The following is a 19,061-nucleotide window of genomic DNA, read 5'->3' on the forward strand; positions in this document are numbered from 1 at the left end:
TAGACTTTTGAGGGATTTACATTAAAACCAGCTCTTTAGATTAAGTCTGAAAATTGACAGGCAACCAACCAACAGAGATAAAACATACTCAGATTGCATGCTCTGTACACCATACAGCAGTTAACAATCTGGCGGCTGCATTCTGCATGGTAGTTTCTGGAATCTGGACACTTTTCAAAGCTTGACACAGAGTGAAAACATTACAATAGCCTAATCAGGACATTAGTACTAAGACATAAATGGCCAGATCCATCTTCTCCAGGGAACAGGGCAGCTAGTGAACCCAACCCAACCTAGGCTGATGAAAAAGTCTCCTATCTTCTCCGACCTTCCTCTACTATCTTGAACATAAAGAAGTATGTTTTTTAAGTATTAAGGGAAACTTCATTCAAACCAGATAGCACTTCCATCCCTGAATCAACAGAATGCCCAACTAACAGTACTTCTGCCACATCTAGATTAAACTTCAGCATGTTCACATTTAGTTCATCACTTTCAGCACTGTTCAGTATTTCCATTGCCTCCCTAGGAGCAGATGCAAGAGAGAAGAGATATACTGCTAGATATCATTGGCATATTGATGACACCTCCATCCAAATACATATTAGATGTTTAGGTCATTGTAGGAGTGTAATCTTATCAGACAGATCCAGCAGTTCCCCATTTGAGTGGCCATAAAATCACTCCATGTGGATCCCTGAATCTAATCACAGGGTCCCAGATCTGTCAAAGCTGGAAAAACCAAAACAGGCCATTCCTTCAGAAGAACACTTATGACCAGTACCCCACTAGTGGAGTTCCAGACCCTTATCTAAAGCCCCCTCCATTGTGTTGGAACCCCCAGAAACAATGCAGTACTCAGCCAGAGATCTGGCTCCAAAGGCAGAGTATATCTGGTTGCTCAGAGTTTACTCAAGCAAGGGGCAGCTTATGTGGAATGTCCTCTTGTGGAGGGCTTCCCTAGCAGTCCAGGAAGGGGAAGGGCCCTTGCAAGTCGTAAATGCCTTCAGCTGTTGCCAGCTAGTTGCTGGTTCCCTAGAGAGCTTGTGCTGCCCCCACTTCATCTCCGCCTCAGGTCCTTCGGCCCTGCTGGACCCAGACTTGCACAGTTTTTGACTCCTCAACCTTTTAGACAGATGTGATCAGACACGAATCCAAAATCTCAAGAAAATCACAAACCATATCACTTCTGCCTTCAGCTACCTGTATTTACCAAATAGAAGATGACTCTGGATTTAAGATGACCCACTTAAAATAAAGATTATACCTGCATATACCCAAAAGGAAGAGGACCCTGGATTTAAGATGACCCCCTGATTTCTAACATCAAATAACCTTATGGATTCAGGCAAATGCAGTATATAACATAAACCTGCACTCATTTAAAGTATGGGCAAGCTTTCAACTTCCTGCAGAATCAGATCATGATGAGACAGCAACCTCACTCTTCCCTGCTGATATAAATGTTTCAGGAGCCAGAGATTATGAATGTTCCAACATTAACCTTCAATTGTCTCTAAAATTAGCAGACTTCAGGCCCTTTTTTATTTAGGGGAGATGCATATCTGCAAGGGTAGGTTTGGAATAAAGTATGATCTGATGATCAATGTGGTAAAGGACAGAATATAGACAAGTGGGTGTTCAGTTTTCAGTTTCTCTCAACAAGATTCTCAAACATCTCAATGTTTTCCCCCTCTTTATAGCTCTTGTCCACAATCCAGCACATATTTAAGTATACTTTAGTACATAGACTTCAAGAATTTAAGAATACTTAACTCCTATTTGATTATGGCTCTTGAATCTTGTCCGAAAATTGATGTATTCAGTTTCAAGGCAAGGTGATAATGTGAAGTGTGAAGTGGTGTGTGTGTGTGTGTGTGTGTGTGTGTGTGATATTTTCTCTGCCATATGTGTTTGGCTTTTTAAAATCCCAAGTTTTTTATATTTAAACTAAAAGTCCTAAAACAGTTTTCCATTGGAAGCACCAAATCAGAAAAAGTGTAAGTTTTTAGATTGCAGTCTTAGTTGTTCACTCCTGCCTTCATACTAAATGAATCAAATCATGGGAAATTTTCTCTTTTTCCAAAAGAGAGCTCTAGGAGCAGCAGATACTAAAGTCCTTCTCCCATATGAACATTAATTCATTTATTATTAATTGCACTTCAAAACCATTTCCTTTCACATAACATAAAGACAGTTCAAAGATACTTTCTCTGTGGCTAAAGAGAAAAGGTGAGTTTTTCTTTAGGGCTAAGTAAATTGGAAGGTTGTTCACATGGATTGTCTAATGGGAATCAGAAACAATGGAGTGATCTAAAATATAACATGGACACAGGATTACTTTCAATGGTATCTCTACTCTAAAACTGTAAATGTGGTTGCAAGCAAGATTTCTCAGCATGTCATATCTCATGAATGCACTTGTGTAAACTTCAACAGGTATATTTAATTTGACATTTTAATTGTTAGCGTAATGTAGTGCCCCATTAATATTTTATAGCACATTTACATTTCTGATATAATAAAATTGCTAAGATAAAAGATCAAAATATAAATACCGATTTTATCATGCCTGTGTTACTGTTAGAATGAAATATATTTAGTCATTATAGGTTTAGTCCCCTGCTAACTGAGCAGAGAGGCACATTTTCAAAGTGGTGATTCTCTGTATTTAGCAGGGGCAGATAACTTAGCCCTAACCATCCCCAGTACAGCAGCCCTCTGGTGACTGTTGCTGGTGTCTCTCATATTCCTTTTATAGATTGTGAGCCCTTTGGGGATAGGGAGCCATTTTATTTATTTATGCATATCTATGAAACTGCTTTGGGATTGCTGAATTCCATCATATGTTTCTTTATATTCTTTCCTGTCAAGATTCACAGCTCAACTTCAACAGTATCAGGTGTTTTTGGAAGGAAGGAAGGAAGGAAGGAAGGAAGGAAGAAGGAAGGAAGGAAAAGATAGTGGCTAAAGTGTAAGGCTGCATTACAGACATTCATGACAATGGAGAAAACTGTGGAAGCACTGCTTACTAGAGATGTGCACGAATTGGATTTTGTTATTTGATTTGAGCTTGAAGTGAATTGCAACATCCTTGAATCGATTTGTCAGCACAGCCAGCTTAGCCAACTATTTTGATGAATTGACCTTGAATCACTCAAATCAATTTGAGTGATTCGGGTGCCATTTTTATGGCGAGAGCTTGTCTACCAATTGGAGTTGGTGGGTAGACCTGCTCACCACCCTGGACTTAGCACATCAGCCTGGATTGGAGAACTGGTCTACATGATAGACCAGTACTCCAAGGGGGGCTAACACGCTGTCTAGAGTGGAGAGTTGTTACACCCACCAACCCTAATTGGTAGACTAACTCTCCCTGGAAAAACAGGCCTCAAAATGGGGCTGTTTTTCTGGGCAGAGCTGATCTACCAATTGAAGTTGGTAGGTAGACCAGCCCTCCACTCTGGTCTTAGCACATCACCGCCTCCACTTGGAGGACTGGTCTACCTGTTAGAAATTTTGATGTTTCTACATTCTGAGCATCATTTTGGAGGTCTCTTTCCCTCTTGCTGATTGGTTTTCTGGCACTGACTTCTGATTGGCTCATGATCTCCTTGCTTCTTGGTTGACTTGTTGTCATACAAATCAAGTGTTGTCATGGGCAACTGTGACCCTACTGGCTGGAGAGAGGAAGGGAGGGAAACACAAAATGAGGGTGCTTCCACATGTATTCAAAGGGACTGGAGATGCCAGGGAAGGAACCTGGAACATTCTGCACACACGCAAGCATGCAGATGCTCTTCTCAGAGCAGCTCCATCCCACAAGGGAAATATCTTAGTGTACTGCTCACATTTCTTCCTGCTCCTCCTATCCTGTTCAGAGTCTTCAGACGGCTGAGCTCAGAGCTGAGCTGCCCAGGCCATCACTGCTCTGTCCTCCTGGTTCTCTTTGTCAGGCAGGATGGAAGGAACAACAACAACAAATATTTATATACCACTTTTCAACAAAAGTTTCCAAAGCAGTTTTCACAGAGAAATAATAAATACATAAATAAGATGGCTCCATGTCCCCAAAGGGCTCACAATCTAAAAAAAGAAGGAAGGTTTAATGTTGTAGTTTTTTCCTCAGTACTGAGTATAATATTCTGTGCTGTTGCTGCTACAACTATCTGGTTTTTGTTGGATCTCAGACTGACAAAGCAGGATGTGGGTGACTGTCTTCCTTGAATTATAGTTTGCTTTGATTGTGAAATGAACAGTGGCAAGAAATGGACAGTGGCAGCTGTGTGTGTGTGTGTGTGTGTGTGTGTGTGTGTGTGTGTGTTGTCTTGGTGATTGCTGTGATGAACTCCATGTCTGGCCTTAAGGAAACTTGTGCTTCTGTCACTGCTCTGGTCTGCACTGAAATCTGCATTGAAAGGTGTACCCAGGTAGTGTTTCTTTTCTTCCTCCTTTTACAATTGTGGCTATACTCTTGGTGACTGGTGACATCTCCAGATTCTGGATTGTGTTTTCTAGAATGCAAGGGATAAGGAGCCCCAGAAATGCACCACGCTCACTCCGTTAATCTCATTTAAGGGGATGGCTACTTTGGTGGGCTTTCCGCCATATAGCCACTGGGCTATCCCTCAGGCCCGGTGGTTCTCACGAGTGAACAAAACTGGGCTGGGTTCCCTTAGCCTGGTTTTGCTCGCTTGTGAGAATAGCTTCACAGGATCTTGGGGCCGGGGTTAAGGATGCACCTGTGCCCTTAACCTCAGCTAAATGCCAGGCTTCAAAGTGGTTAGGTGGGCAGGCAGCGCCGGAATCCATGCAGATCCTGGTGCTGCACACAAGCAGACTAACCCAGGCTGGGCTACCCTAGCCTGGGTTAGGCTGCTCGTGAAAACAGCCTTATAGCCTTTCTCAGAGGACAAGTAGTGAATATGCATGGAGGTATCAGAGTCACACCCACTGCCCCTGTCCCAGCCTATGTCCCTGTACACAAACCTATGAGTATACAAAATGTATGCGTATATGCTCTGTATACCTGACCTGGGACCATGAAAAGAGCTAAAAGGGTATTCTAAATTGAATGGAATTCTGCTCAGTGGGGCAATATAGCCAGCATTTCCCATGCTTAAAAATATTATAAAAAGGAAAGTAAGTAAAAGTATAAGTAAAACTATTAAGACCTTGCTTTCCCCCCTAGGCCTCTGGGAAAGCATTACATGTCCTTGGTTCAGTATCCATACACAATAAACCATGCAATAATGCCCCTCAAGTAATAATCACACATACCACTTTCTTGGCCTCATGATTTTATTAGACTAAATAGTTAAACCGCCCTGAGCCATATTGTTAAACCGCCCTGAGCCTGTGTAAACCGCCCTGAGCCATTTTTGGAAGGGCGGTATAGAAATTGAATTATTATTATTATTTCTTGTTTACACAGTCAGACAGGTGTTATTGACTGGTTTGTTTTATCCAGATATTGAGTCCTTCCCAAGGACCTGGGATGGCTGAATTTTATCATCAATACTGTTGGTTATTATAGATATCGTCGCAAAATATAGGCTGTTCCCAGTAAAGCTGCTTTTTGTAATTGGCTGATGGTGATTTCTGTGGCCCCTATGGTGTTGAGGTGCTCTTCAAGGTCTTTTGGGACTGCACCCAGGGCGCCAATTACCACTGGGATTATTTTGGTCTTTTTCTGCCACAGCCTTTCAATTTCAATTTGTAGATCTTCAATTTGTAGATCTTCAATTTGTAGATGATGATGATGATTATTATTATTTCCAACCATGTGCTACTGTTGGTGCTTCCCTAGAAAACTATGGTTTTATATTATAGTTTATATTGCTAGGGCTTCTGCTACTCAACCTGAGCCCTCCTGATGGCATTGCCAACCACACAGCAGCTGCACCTCTAAGAGCCTTCAGCAAAATATTATCATCAGAAACTGCTTCCAGCTCACATCTGGGATCCAGTGCGGAACTGTGTGTAGGTAGGTGGGGAATCTTTGTTTTTAAGTGCTCCACAAGCAACAAATCATACTGTATCTAAATAATTATATTCCCCTTGGAAATATATAAATACTATATAAATAAATTATCAATATAAATACTATTTTACATCTTTTTTGGAGGTTACTTGAATATCTCCTAACAGAAGTTAGAATTCAAGAAGCTGTGGTCATGGGCATCATCTATGTAGATAGTGAAATACTATGTTTACTAACTGCTCAATGAATAAATAACTATCAATAATGGGATTTGTATGCATAAACAACTGTACACTACTGCTCTCAATTTTTCCTCATTTGCTGACAGATAGCCTAAGGAAGGCAAGAGTGCCAGTGGCACATATCTTCACTCTGGGCTCATGAGCTTAACCCTAGATGGAGGGACAGAGTGCAAAAACAATTATATATTGCGTTAAGCTCTGCTAAAGAAACTATGATTCATCTCACTATAAATAAGGATTCAATCGTTATTAAAAATGGGAAATTTTCTAAGGGTAGATATACATAGGCATCCCATTACTAGCCTCAACAAAGGTCAAGAATTTACACATATTCTGACAGAATGCACATCAAACCTCAAGGGCTTTGCAGTTTATGTGAATATTCACAAAGAGTCTGCAGCTGCTGCCTCCCCAGAAACTCACCTTGGAAAGAGGGAAGTCAGTAATGGTATGCACAAAACCGTATGGCCCTGAACAGGACCAAGCCAGTTCAGTTTTGCCCCCCATCAACCCCCCCCCGGTTAAGTTCGGGAGGGTGGGTTGAGAGTCAATTAAAAAAAATACTAGTACTTACCCCATCTGGGGGGCTTCTCCAAGGCCATGGAGGGGGGTTCCGCAGAGGTTATCCACCATCGGCCTTCCTTGTGGCAAAAACTGCCTGGTTCCGGCATTCTGGCCTTTCCCCCCTACACGGCGGTCATTTTGGAGGCCGCCACACATGCACAATGGGCTTCTGCATGGCTGAGGTCATTTAAAAAAAAAACAGACTCGCACCACCCCCCCCGAATAGCCAAGGAGGTTTGGTCTGGGGTCAGACTAAACAGGGTTCAGTTTGACGCCAAACTGTCAAACCGAACCAGTTTGCCATTGAACCTGTTTGCACATCCCTAGAAGTCAGCATCTATTTCTTCCCAGACATGGTTCTAGACTCCCAAGTCTCAGTGGCCTTGACAGAAAATGAGATTTCATAGCGTTTCTTCTACAGAGAAGACTCCTGGGGGTCCATGCCAAAGAACTGGTGCCCCCACTGTGAAGGCTTTTTTTCTAGGAGAAGCCTTCTGAACTTCAGATAGGTTGGACATGTAAGTGGGGCGGGGGGAGGACCACAAATGAAAGATGTCGCATATAGGGAGGTACTGTATATAGAGGACATATATACAGATAGCCATCTCCTAAGCCATTAGAGTATTACCTATAACACACAGCAAAGTATTCGACACCACTTTTCATCAAGGCTTGTCAGCAACCATCAACCTTGAGATCCTGCATGTTTGTTTAAAAGTTCTGAAGCAGAGGCAGAGGATTCACCTTTTCTCCTTGCATGCCATTCCAAGCTAGTTTTCATCCCAAACACCACATACATTGTTACAATTGAGCATTGGGGGGATGCCTGGAGCCATGGATGTTTGGCGGCCACCAGCTACCTTCCCCACAACCACCCCTCCCCACACTGGGGACTCCACCAGCCATTTGCTTATGCCACCAGGCAGTTCTGAGGTGTGCTGCCACAATCCAAGCGAGAAGATGCAGCCCCTTTAAGGCAGGCCTGATCTCACTGGCATCTGCACAGTCTGATTGTGCCAGTTTGGTGACATCATCAGGCTATGCTGGCAAGCAGGGGAGAAGAGAATGGACCAAGCCAGGAACCAGTAGAGGAATGGGCAGGGAGGCAGATCAGCTGCATTTTTTAAAAAACTGCTTTAGAATGCACCGGCAGGAATTTCAGGTTACATAATAATAGGAATAATTTTCTCTGCACTGGATCCTTCTGTTGGTTGTAGCTTCATTCTAGAAGTTCATCCTTGTAATGAGTAATCTCTAGCATCCATTACTGGGATTGCTGTGTAACATTTAGAAATTGCTGTTACAATTCTTTAAGGTTTTCTGTGGTTAAAAACAAATAAATCACAGTATTATATTTGTAGCAGCAAAGAAGCAACATAAGTGATTTTTTTCCCAGAGAGTTCACTCTGTCATGATGGTCCAAAGCAGTACACTAGTTTAAGAGTGTGTTTCAGAGGCTGACACTGCAACTTGGAGGCAAATCCTATTGAAATCAATTGCAACTGTTCCATTAGCAATGACTGATCTATTGGGAAAGTAGTGTCAGTCATTAATTATCACTTACTTACTGGTAACATCACTTTTTAAAGTTACAATATAGCCTACTCAAGAATCTACTGTATTTTAATATGATCATACATTTTGATCATACATTTTAATAGTCATACATTTTGACAGCTATTATGACAGTAGCTGTGTGTGCTCCTGGTTATTGGTTGTGTGAAAGCAAGGTAGGAGAAAAAACCTGGGTAGAAGAGATTGGGTGGAAGCAACGTAGGAGGAAATGCTACCCAGGTTTTCCTCCTACCTTGCTTCCACACAATTCCTCCTAACTTGCTTAAATACAACTGGAAATTTGGGAATACACAGCTACCAAACCTAGGTAGAACACAGTTTTTGATTGTATGATGACTCCATCTCTTAATAACAAGCCCTCAACATGCTGAAGAAACAGAAGAATGTAAAATGGAAGAAGATATTAAAATGGAAAAATAAAGGTAGCCATTTTAGTGACCTCCATGCCTGTTCAGAGGCCTGAATCAGCCCCGAACTGGCCCAGGCTATGCTGGGGAACACCAGCAAGGGTGGGGTTGGTGCCCTCCCCCAAAGCCGCTGCAGCAACCAGCAGCAGCACTTCTAAGGTAACAGCTTTTTCAGTTTTGTGCACATCCCTAGAACATGGCCCCCTCTGTCCCACTACACTTGATTAAGGTGGGGATGTACCAAAACCATGCCCACCCCAACATCATTAAAGGATGTGTCAACAAGTTCTCAGCAAATCCTTTAATCGTGTGTGAGGAGTGATAATCCCAATCAACCCTCTACATGGGCTGCAAAACCCTGTTTAAACATCATTTTGCAGTGAGTGTAGAGGGGTGGTTTGCATGATCACACCACACACACAATTAAAGGATGTGACAAGAACTTGTCAGTACATACTTTAATGACATTGGGGTGGATACGTTTGTGCCAGCTGCCCCAACATTATCACTTTTGGGGTTGCATGGAGGTGTTCAACTGAACTGGCTCAAAAACACAGAACTCTCTTTTAGCTCTCTGTTCATGCCTTATCGTCTCCTTTTGAACAATCTATTCCACATCTCTTTTCTTACACATTTACTACTTTCAGAAGCTGGTGTAATGCGCCAAAAGCAATATAATTTGTATCAGGTTGGTACTATGTATCACTCAGGAGAGAATCCCAATTCTCAACATGAAGGGTTAAAATAAAATACTGTCTAAACGCATATCTGGCTAAAGACTAATTTCACAATGCATTGTAGCTTACATTTCAAAGCTACAGTTTAAAAAAAAAAGCTTCCATAGATTCATGAATAAATCAGTGTTGAATTACTTTGGAAATGATTCTATTAAGAATCAATTTGAAGTTTACTGTACAGTGTGATCCTGTTCTGCTCAGCTATCCAAGATCAATATGATGCAGACATTAATCAACATATGGGCATATGCCTCAGTGCTTCAGGTGGAACAATGGCTGTTGAATGAAGCTGATTATTGTGAAGGAAGAGCTGTAATGTTTTTGGACCACTCCTCTCGTTCATATTGTTAAAGGGAGAAAGACCTCTTATAGTTATTAATTTCTTCCAAGAGTGTCTTCTTGAAAAATGTTTTTCTCATGCATATTTGCTTCGACTCTGTGCGCCAACACAGATAACAATTTATTGTAAATAGTCAGACAAATTAATTAGGCATGCACTTTGATTGTCTTCATAGTAACAAAATCAATTGGCAGTCATAATTACTCTAGAAGTGTTCTATTGGAATTCAAAATTCATGAAGTTTAAGTAGATTTGCATTTCTGAGTAAGGGCTTTTGTGTGTGTGGAGAGTGGGTAGGTACCTTCAATCATAATTTTTATAATTCATGTACTTTTTTAAAAGTTCAGGAAGATTCAGTAATTATTTAGCACATTTCAGTTTTGTTGGATGTCAAGAAGAAACAAGTAGGAATTTATCGTTGAGTTCATAAAGCTTCTATAGACATAGTCATTTTCATGAAAATTCAAGTTCCTCACTAATTTGCTAGAAGAGCATTATTTGTTTAGACTCCACAGAGTGTTTCTCCTTGGGTTTTTCAGTAAAGTCTCCTCAGTTGTTCTAACTGAAAGACTTCTGCATGACAGGGGCGTAGCTAGAGGAGAGGGGGCCCGTGTCTGCCCCTCTCCCTGACAACCCTTCAGAGTGAAGGAGATAATGAAGAAAATAGGAAGGGGTGGAACTGGAGGCCCCTCAGGAGCTGGAGGGTGCTGGGTACTTTGAACCCGTCTGGTCAATTATAGCTACACTCCTGGAGTATGATTTCCATGCATGAACGACTTCCATCCAGAAGTAAATTCCTCATTCTCCTCAATAGATGATACAGTTCCACTTGCCAGTGTCAGTACAATGTTGGTGGTGGAGAGTGGCAGGGCGGGGGTGTGTGTGGCTAAGGGAAAGCCTTGCACTGGAACCTCTGATTAGGGATTTGCATGAATCAAAAAATTGAAAATAGGAGGAAAGGGGTTTCAATTCAACACCAAATCCAAACTCCCTGAAATAGGCCCGATTCAATTTGAATTGGTTTTGATTCATGTTAATCCAAATTAATTTCTTTTGAGATTAATATGGGGGGGGGGAGAATCTCTTTTCTCGACATTGTTTTTAAAAAGAAAGAGATGCAGAGGCTCCCAGTATCTTTTGATTTGAAGTTCAGAGAGCACAGCAGTGGAGAGGCTGTGGCAACCTGACCCGCCATCCCCCTGTGGCCTGCTGGTTGCTGTTTCCAAAAAAAAAGAGGTGTGGAGGCACCTTTGAACTGCTCTTGGTGGGAGCAGTAGTACTACTGCAGAGCTGGGAGTGATGGCGAGACCCCACTGACCATCTCTCCCGACAGCCCACCTGGTTGGCTGCTCAGCTCACACTGACTCTGACTGGGACTGGGTTATCCTTTAAATGGCCTCTGCGCATGTACATGGAGGCCATTTAAAGTCATAGTCCCATGTTTCTTTGCTAGAACACTGGTGTTTTTGCACAAAAAACATTCACCAAGGGGAAGGGTGAAAAAAGAGGATACCCACAGTTGCCTCCGAGATCCCTACCCCACCATTCATGGTTAGCTTGGGGGGAAACATACGAGAGAACAAGTTTAGGGCTTGATCCCAGGGCCCCCTCAACACTGCACTGATACTGGTAAGTGGAACTGCATCATCCACTTAGCCAGGCCTGCTCAACTTCGGCCCCCCAGCTGTTTTTGGACTTCAACTCCCATAATCCCTAGCCAATAGCCAGGCAATATGGGAGTTGTAGGCCAACATCTGCAGGAGGGCTGAAGTTGAGCAGCCTTGCACTAAACAAATGAGCTACTATCCTTTTGTCCTTTTCACTGAGTGGGCGGATAGGAAGAGGACAATCTCCCAGGATTCAAACAGTGACACATTCATTTGAAATGAACCATCTCCATATCCTATTTGTTTTTTGTAGTGAAGTGGGAGAAAGGACTTATCTTATAGGACAACAGAAAAATTAAAATTTTTCCCCACAGGGAACTGAACTATTAAAAATTTGGGCTTCCATTCTCTTTCCATTCCATCACTATTTTTTGAATTCCCTAGTTTACTTTGGTTTGGATACTAACTTTAAATAGTTGTTCAGACTCTTTGAGTTAGTTCAGATGAGCACCACCTGAAACAAGCATTAAGGACTAGGGATGCACATAAAAGTCCAGAGTTGTGCATGGAGTATGTGTGTGCATCTGAATTGCGCCTCTACATGCACATGTAGACGAGCAATTCAGATGAACATCTCCCTCTAACAATTAAGGGACATCCTAAATGTCCATCGGGGATATCCTCCTGTGCTGTCAGGTGGACATGCTCTTTGCACTTCCCTGACCTTATCATGTGTGCTGAGCAGTGCACATCTTCACTGGCCCTTTGAAGCAGTTGTAAACTGGTTTAGATGTGTTTTACTCAGAATAAGAAACCTATAATTGATTTAAATCTGTAAGAAAATAACTGAAATTAATGGGGGGTTTTTAAATCAAATTTGTATGCCGCCCCAAACTTCCGTCTCTGGGTGAGTTAAAACACAGAAATAAAAACCTTACAACAGTTTAAAACTACAATTAAGTTTAAAAGCTTGGGTGAAAATATAGGTCTTTAAGGATTTTTTAAAAGTTGTCAGAGATGGGGAGTCTCTCATCTTGACAAGGAAGTGCATTCCAGAGTCTCAGGACAGCAACAGCAACAATGTTGTTGTTTATATGCTCCTTCTTCTACTACACTCATACTATAGCAGCGTAGCATGATGATTGTTCTGAAGAAAGAAACTCAAATTAAGGAACTGTGATTCTAAACTGTGATTCAGAGACGCTCTGGCTTTTTTTAGGATCAAAAGAAGTGCCGTTAGTCATTCCATCTCTCTTTCGCAGTAAAACATCAGCTGTTGGGGACTTCCAAGCAGCATGAGACTACAGTCCACATAGGGAATACTTACCAGTTTACCTCCACACCACAGTTCTGGCAAAGACTTCTCACCCTTGAAGCTTCTTTTAGCCTTTGGAGGGAAGCTTTCATAGGCAATTCATTGAGAAATATAGGTGAAGTCCTCACCACCACCTCTCAAAATCAGGCACATCTCCCCGAGTGCCTGATTATTGAACTGATTTTTAACCTTTTATTATCACAACCTTATGTTCACAAAACAAGAAACTTTACCTTTGGTTCCGGTTCCGGTTCCAATTCCAGTTCACTGCAGTGGTGGAAAGCTTTCTGAACAGCTTTGGGGATTCAGGTCAAGTTATAGTTTGACACGCTGGTCTTTCCTTTCCTTTTCTCAAAACAAAAACTAACAAACCTGTTTTAAAATTGTAAAAAGAGTGCTAGGCCTTTTCCAGCAACTGCCATCTGAGCTTGCCATGTCGTACCCCCCCCCCCCCACCACCACACACACAGAGATACACAATGTCACAGACATGGTCTCAGTCTAGGGCATTATGGGAAAAGGACATGCTGGCCACCACTAAAACTGATGCACTATTCCAGGAATTGTTGGCGCAAGTTATCAGCTGCCAGGAGACAGCTGCTGGAAGGAGCTCTTATGATTCTTTTACCATTTTAAAAAGCTTTTAAAAAAGAAAATCCCACCACACTGCCCTCTCAGGGGAAGCCCTCTCCCTCTTATGAAAATGAATGGGATCCACATGCCATTTGACTCACTCAGGCCTCATAAACATTTATTTCATAACAATCAAAATTGGACCAAATTGTCCTGATATGGTTCCGTCTTCCACTTACTCTGAAATGCATGTACAACCCTACTTATCAACTGATGTATACTACTACCTATTATATTGGTGACCGACAAGGGTATTTCTCACAGAAAGTAAACACAATTTAAGAAACAATGGGTAAATCCAGAAAGTGAACTTTAGAAGGTACCAAGTTCAGCTTTAAATAAATTGGACACATTTAATACACTGTCTGCATAACTGTTTCAGCAAATGCAAGTAACATGGCTACTTATCAAATTAAAAGTGCCCAAGGGCATCAGTCAACTCACACACTCTGTGATGTCCATAAAGCTCAAGCACAAGAGATGAAAACTGTGTGTGTGTGTGTTTTAAACTTCTACTGAAGTGATTAGAAAATTGGTAATTGTTTACTACAAGCCTTCCAGCCACTTGCTCTAGAGACCGAAGAGTACAAATGTCAATTCCCTACTCCTGCATCGTCATGGTGTCTAGTAATTACCCTCTTGTCACTGGTGCTATAATTATTTGTTTCTTTTAATCATCTCCTGAGAGCCAATGGGAACAACTTGGTTACATTGGATTTCATTGTGTGGTGAACCCAAGGAAGTTATATTGGCTTGAGAAGATGCTGAGGATAATTAAGAAGAACAAATGGAATCACTCTGTTGTTCTTTTTTAAAGCAGCAGCTGACTATAAGTCAACATAGAGAAACTGGGTGATAAATCTTCATTTAGTGAGCGAAGTATGTGTCCAGCTCAAGAAAGAAAGAAAAATTACAGTTACTTCTAAAAGAGCAACATTTTGAAGAAAGAAATAATTTGTCTGAAACAACCTCATCAACAAGAGCGTTTAAAACTATGTTCTAACTGTGAATGTACATGATCTTGATTATCACTAAATTAATGCAATATCAAGTGATACTACTTTGACTGAAAAAATGTCTCCAGGATTTAAAAGCACAGTATCTAACAAAACACTAATAATTATAAATAATACACTAGTAGTCGTGCAGAAGAAGGAATTTTAGAAGGCACAGCTTTCCCCCCACCCCCCACCCGTCATTGCTCCATAAGAAGCTTCATTTTCCAAACTTTCTTTTTCTACACATCTGTTCAAGGTAGGGACTCAACTCTGGTCTCAATATTTTGCAAAGGACTCCTTTTTCTGTCCAAGGCCTCTCTGTATAATTTAAAACCAAAATATGAATGACCATGTGCAAACTCTGCAATAGGTAGGGATACATAATTCAACAATCATTCAAACAATAATGCAAAATTAAGGTGCCACTGTAAACTCATTTGGCCTATCAACAGCACCACACTGTGCAACTAAGAAATTGCATTCTGAACTCATTTCCATTTTCCCTGTCACTGTAATCCTGCAGTCATTCTTCTCCCTTTCTGCCACTATCTGAGTTCACTATACTTGTATAGATATTACCCTCTCTATGTTTATTGAATGTAAGGGACAGGAATGCCCCAGAAAATCACACTCCCTTCACCCTGGTCGTTCAGGGTTGCAAATCATATAGCAGAACTATCTCCATGTTCAGCACTGCCTTTTGCCAACAAGTGCTCAATGCATGGATGTGCAGCAGGAGCATTGTCATGGATTTGTGGCTAACTATTCTCCATCTCTGAGATTAGTACATTAAAACTTGGCAAAGAGGCACCTTTTAACGTGGTGATTCTCTTTATTTAGCAGGGGAGAGTAACTGGCCCTATCCACCCCCAGCACAGTACCTCCAGTGACTGTTGCTGGTGTCTGTCATGTTTCTTTTTAGATTGTGAGCCCTTTGGGGATGGGGATCCATCTTATTTATTTATTTATTTATTTATTATTTATCTATGTAAATGGCCCTGAGCCATTTTTGGAAGGGTGGTATTGAAATCAAATCAAATCAAATACATACATACATTCACCTTAGTGAGACCTGACGTGGGAAACAGTACCCCAAAGGAGCATGTGGGATCTTCTGCAATGCTGCCTGGGTTTCTGATATTCTAATTCATATTCTTCTTTGACACAACTATTATTTTATGTGTTAGATAATTCATTCCCATTTTTGCCACCTGCAAGTGTGGCAGGGAAAATTGAGAATCTGTTATTATTTATTCACCCTAGTACAGTTTTATTGACAGTCTTTTGTAGGGATGTGCAAAAAATTCCGGGCACAGATCGATCTGTGCCCGAAACGAGCAATTTTGGGTGATTCGGGTCCGAACCGAATCACCCCCGATGTCCCTCAATATTTTTTGGGCCCGAGCCGAATCACCCCTGATTCGGGCCCGAAAAATTCAGGTAATTCAGGCTGATGTCTCTTTGAATTTCCCACCTTTTTGCCTCCATTGATTTTATTGCAAAAAGGTCTGATGTGATGTCAGCTTGAACTTTAGGTCCCAGGGGCAAAATAGTGGGGTGGGGTGGTAGTGCCTAATGGATGGAGGCTACCACCCAAATTTCAGGGGAATTGGGCAAAGGGCTGATTTTGGGGGAATTTTTGAAGTTTTAGTGTCTTTGGGGCAGTTTTGGGGGCATAGCATGGTATATGGGCAAAAGGAGTGGGTTGGGGTGGTAGTGCCTAATGGGTGGAGGCTACACCCCAATTTCAGAGTGATTGGGCAGAGGGCTGATTTTTGGGGAATTGTTGAAGTTTACGCGTCTTTAAGGTTTTTCCCCATAGAGAAGCATTGAGGTGTCAGCAAATGTATAGCTTCACGCAGGGGGCAAAGGGGTGGCATAGAGCAGTGTGGGGTTGGTGGTAGTTCCAGGTAGGGTCAAGGAAGCTACCTGAATTTTTTCAAAGGATTTGGGCAGAGGGCTGATTTTGGGGGAATTGTTAAATTTTATGCGTCTTTAAGGTTTTTCCTCATAGCGTATGCATGGAGCTTTCAGCAGCCCCATAAGTGCACTTGGGGGGTGCTGGGGTGGCCCAGAGCGAGTGGTAGTGTAGTGCACATAGGGTGCCAACCACCCCCATGGGTTTCTAACCCATGGGGTACAGGGTGCTGTTGTTTCAGAGGTATTCTGAGTATGATAGCAAATTAGAGTGGATTCATGGTGTTTCATTGAAAATCTCATTAGCTATCATAGAATCCACACTCTGCCCAATCACTCTGAAATTGGGGTGGTAGCCTCCAACCATTAGGCACTACCACCCCACCCCACTCCTTTTGCCCAGATCCCATGCTATGCCCCCGATCTGCCCCAAAGACACTAAAACTTCAAAAAATCCCCCAAAATCAGCCCTTTGCCCAATCCCCCTGAAATTTGGGTGGTAGCCTCCAACCATTGGGCACTACCACCACACCCCACTATTTTGACTCTGGGACTCGTTTTTCATACCCGAATTGATTCAGATTCGGGCACAGAACAGAACAGGGGTGATTCGGTTTGGGTCCCGAGCCAATTCACCAAAAACCCAAATTGCACACCCCTAGTCTTTTGTGTAGTGTTTTAACTATGTGCAGGACTGCATATGCACACCAGAAAAGCACCATGAACAAAAGTTCTTGATGCAATCATTCCTATGATTGCATCAAGATCTTTGTTTTGGAGGGTTGCATCAGTGAATGTGTGTGCATCAGTATCAGTGTGAATGAGATCTACTATCCCAAATGAAATGTAATATCCCAAAGCACCTTGGGGTAAGTTTTATGAAAGGAAGCATATAAATCTAACAAGAAGTAAATAAATAAGTAAATAAATTGATTGGATAGAAGGAACTGCAAGTAGCAGCAAACTGCACATGATCCTTTCTAGAATTAATTTTGAAATTATTCTTGTCCAAGTGATATTCAGGATCAGCTGAATGCAGGGCAAAGTTATAGTAGAAATACAAAGGGATGGAATGGGGAAGCCCTCCTATCCCTAGATTTATTATTATTGACAATTCAGAATATAACTAGTCCAAACTAGTTCTGCTGAATTCCACCATCCCCCATCAGAAGAAATCTTTCCACACATGCATTAGTAACAATATACCAAAGTAGTATTGTCAAATGAACTTATTCCAGATTATGTCATGTTAGTGCAGAATGATGTGAAAGCCATTAATTATTACTTATTGCTGGAGGCAGGATACTGACGGTTCATTTATATTAGAAACTGTTTTCTTTATGAAGAATGTGCCTGTTGATTTTAAAAACAAACCTGGTGGTGGAGAAATGGTCATAAAGGCCATCAGCCTGAACAACTTGGAAGTAAATGAGTTGAACCACCAATGACATTTTTTAAAGCTTCTGTTTGTGAGCAGCACCATTTCTCTCTCAAATATTCACCTTCTTCACTCATTATATACATTACATTTGTGTAAAGAGGAGCAGGATCACACATGCAATCCTATTCTCCCCTTTGCATGTACTCAATGTAATGCTGGGATTATGCAGAAATGCCGGGCACAGCTGACTAGCCCTATTCCTGGCTCTGTCGTCCATTGCTGACCATCCTTCCACTTCTGCCATGAATTGCTGGTGTTACTCTGATTCCATTTCAGTTTGTTTGACTTTCCTTACTGATTGTGAGCTGCTACCACAACTGTACTCTTATTGATGTCTGTCTGCATTCAGTTTTAATCCCAATAAGCACTTCTGAACAGTCCTTGGCAGCACAATTGCACTGGCACATGCAACTGTTCTATAGCCAGTTTAAGCATTTGGAGTGTGGAGAGAAGGTCCCCTTCGCTCCCCCTGCCCCGCCACCCACCAAGAGTACAAGAAGAGCTGGACTGCAGCAGCAGACAGGTAATTTGGATGGTGGAGGAACTCATTTTGCTTTAGAACTAGCAGAGCCTGTCTTCTGCCTCTATGCTAATTCTGAGCTGTGGACAACCAAGCACACAAGAGGATGGAGTGTGTGTCTCAAAGGGGTTAACAATGGAATTGAACAGAGCCCTGAGACAGATCCACAAGAGTTTCGATCCAGAGGGAGAGGGTCTCAATTATCAGCTTTGAGCCAATTGCTTTTGTTGAAATATCGCTTGTGGTAAAATTCTTGAGGCAGGGGGAGAGAGAAAACAGAGCTACTAGAATGTTGTGTATAGATTTTGGAGTGCTTATCAGATATCTTGGCAACAATATGTAATCTTCCTTTAGTGCTGTATCTGTTTGAGCAGAAGCAGCAGCAGCAGCCCTTCATGTTCTGCTGTTGCCATTGCCTACACAGGCATGTTCTACAAGAAAGATTACAAAGGACGTTCAGGATCCCATCACCACCCCTGGTAAGCCTCCTGAAATGAGGAGGCACTTTCAAATCAGCACTGTAGAAGTCCATCTGAAGAAAATGAAGCAGGGCAAAAACAAGCAAATGGAAATGGAAACTGGCAGGCAAATGAGTTGTGAGAGCAGTAAACCATCTAAGACAGTCCTGTAATTAACCATGATTTATTCAGTCTCAGAAACTCTGAAGGTATCTAGAAGAAAATGTCTAGAACAGTACAATTAATACTTTATTGTTTTTCTGGCTACAACAATTCCTACCTCATACTCAAGAGTCTATAAGTTTATGATGCAGCAACCACTTC

General features: G+C 41.8%; 1 long non-coding RNA gene across 1 annotated transcript in view; it reads right to left on the bottom strand.

Annotated features, from left to right (window-relative positions):
* Positions 1 to 5,430: 5,430 nt before the first annotated feature.
* The window catches only part of LOC128326207 (uncharacterized), a 52,705-nt gene continuing 39,074 nt past the window's right edge, over positions 5,431 to 19,061 (bottom strand). Inside the window, exons 2-3 of the long non-coding RNA XR_008307890.1 lie at positions 13,004 to 13,142; positions 5,431 to 8,109 (exon numbers count right to left, since the gene is read on the bottom strand). This is a non-coding gene — a long non-coding RNA (uncharacterized LOC128326207). The remainder of the gene's footprint in view (positions 8,110 to 13,003; positions 13,143 to 19,061) is intronic.

Source organism: Hemicordylus capensis, chromosome 5, assembly GCF_027244095.1.
Source record: "Hemicordylus capensis ecotype Gifberg chromosome 5, rHemCap1.1.pri, whole genome shotgun sequence".
Classification (NCBI taxonomy): Eukaryota; Metazoa; Chordata; class Lepidosauria; order Squamata; family Cordylidae; genus Hemicordylus; species Hemicordylus capensis.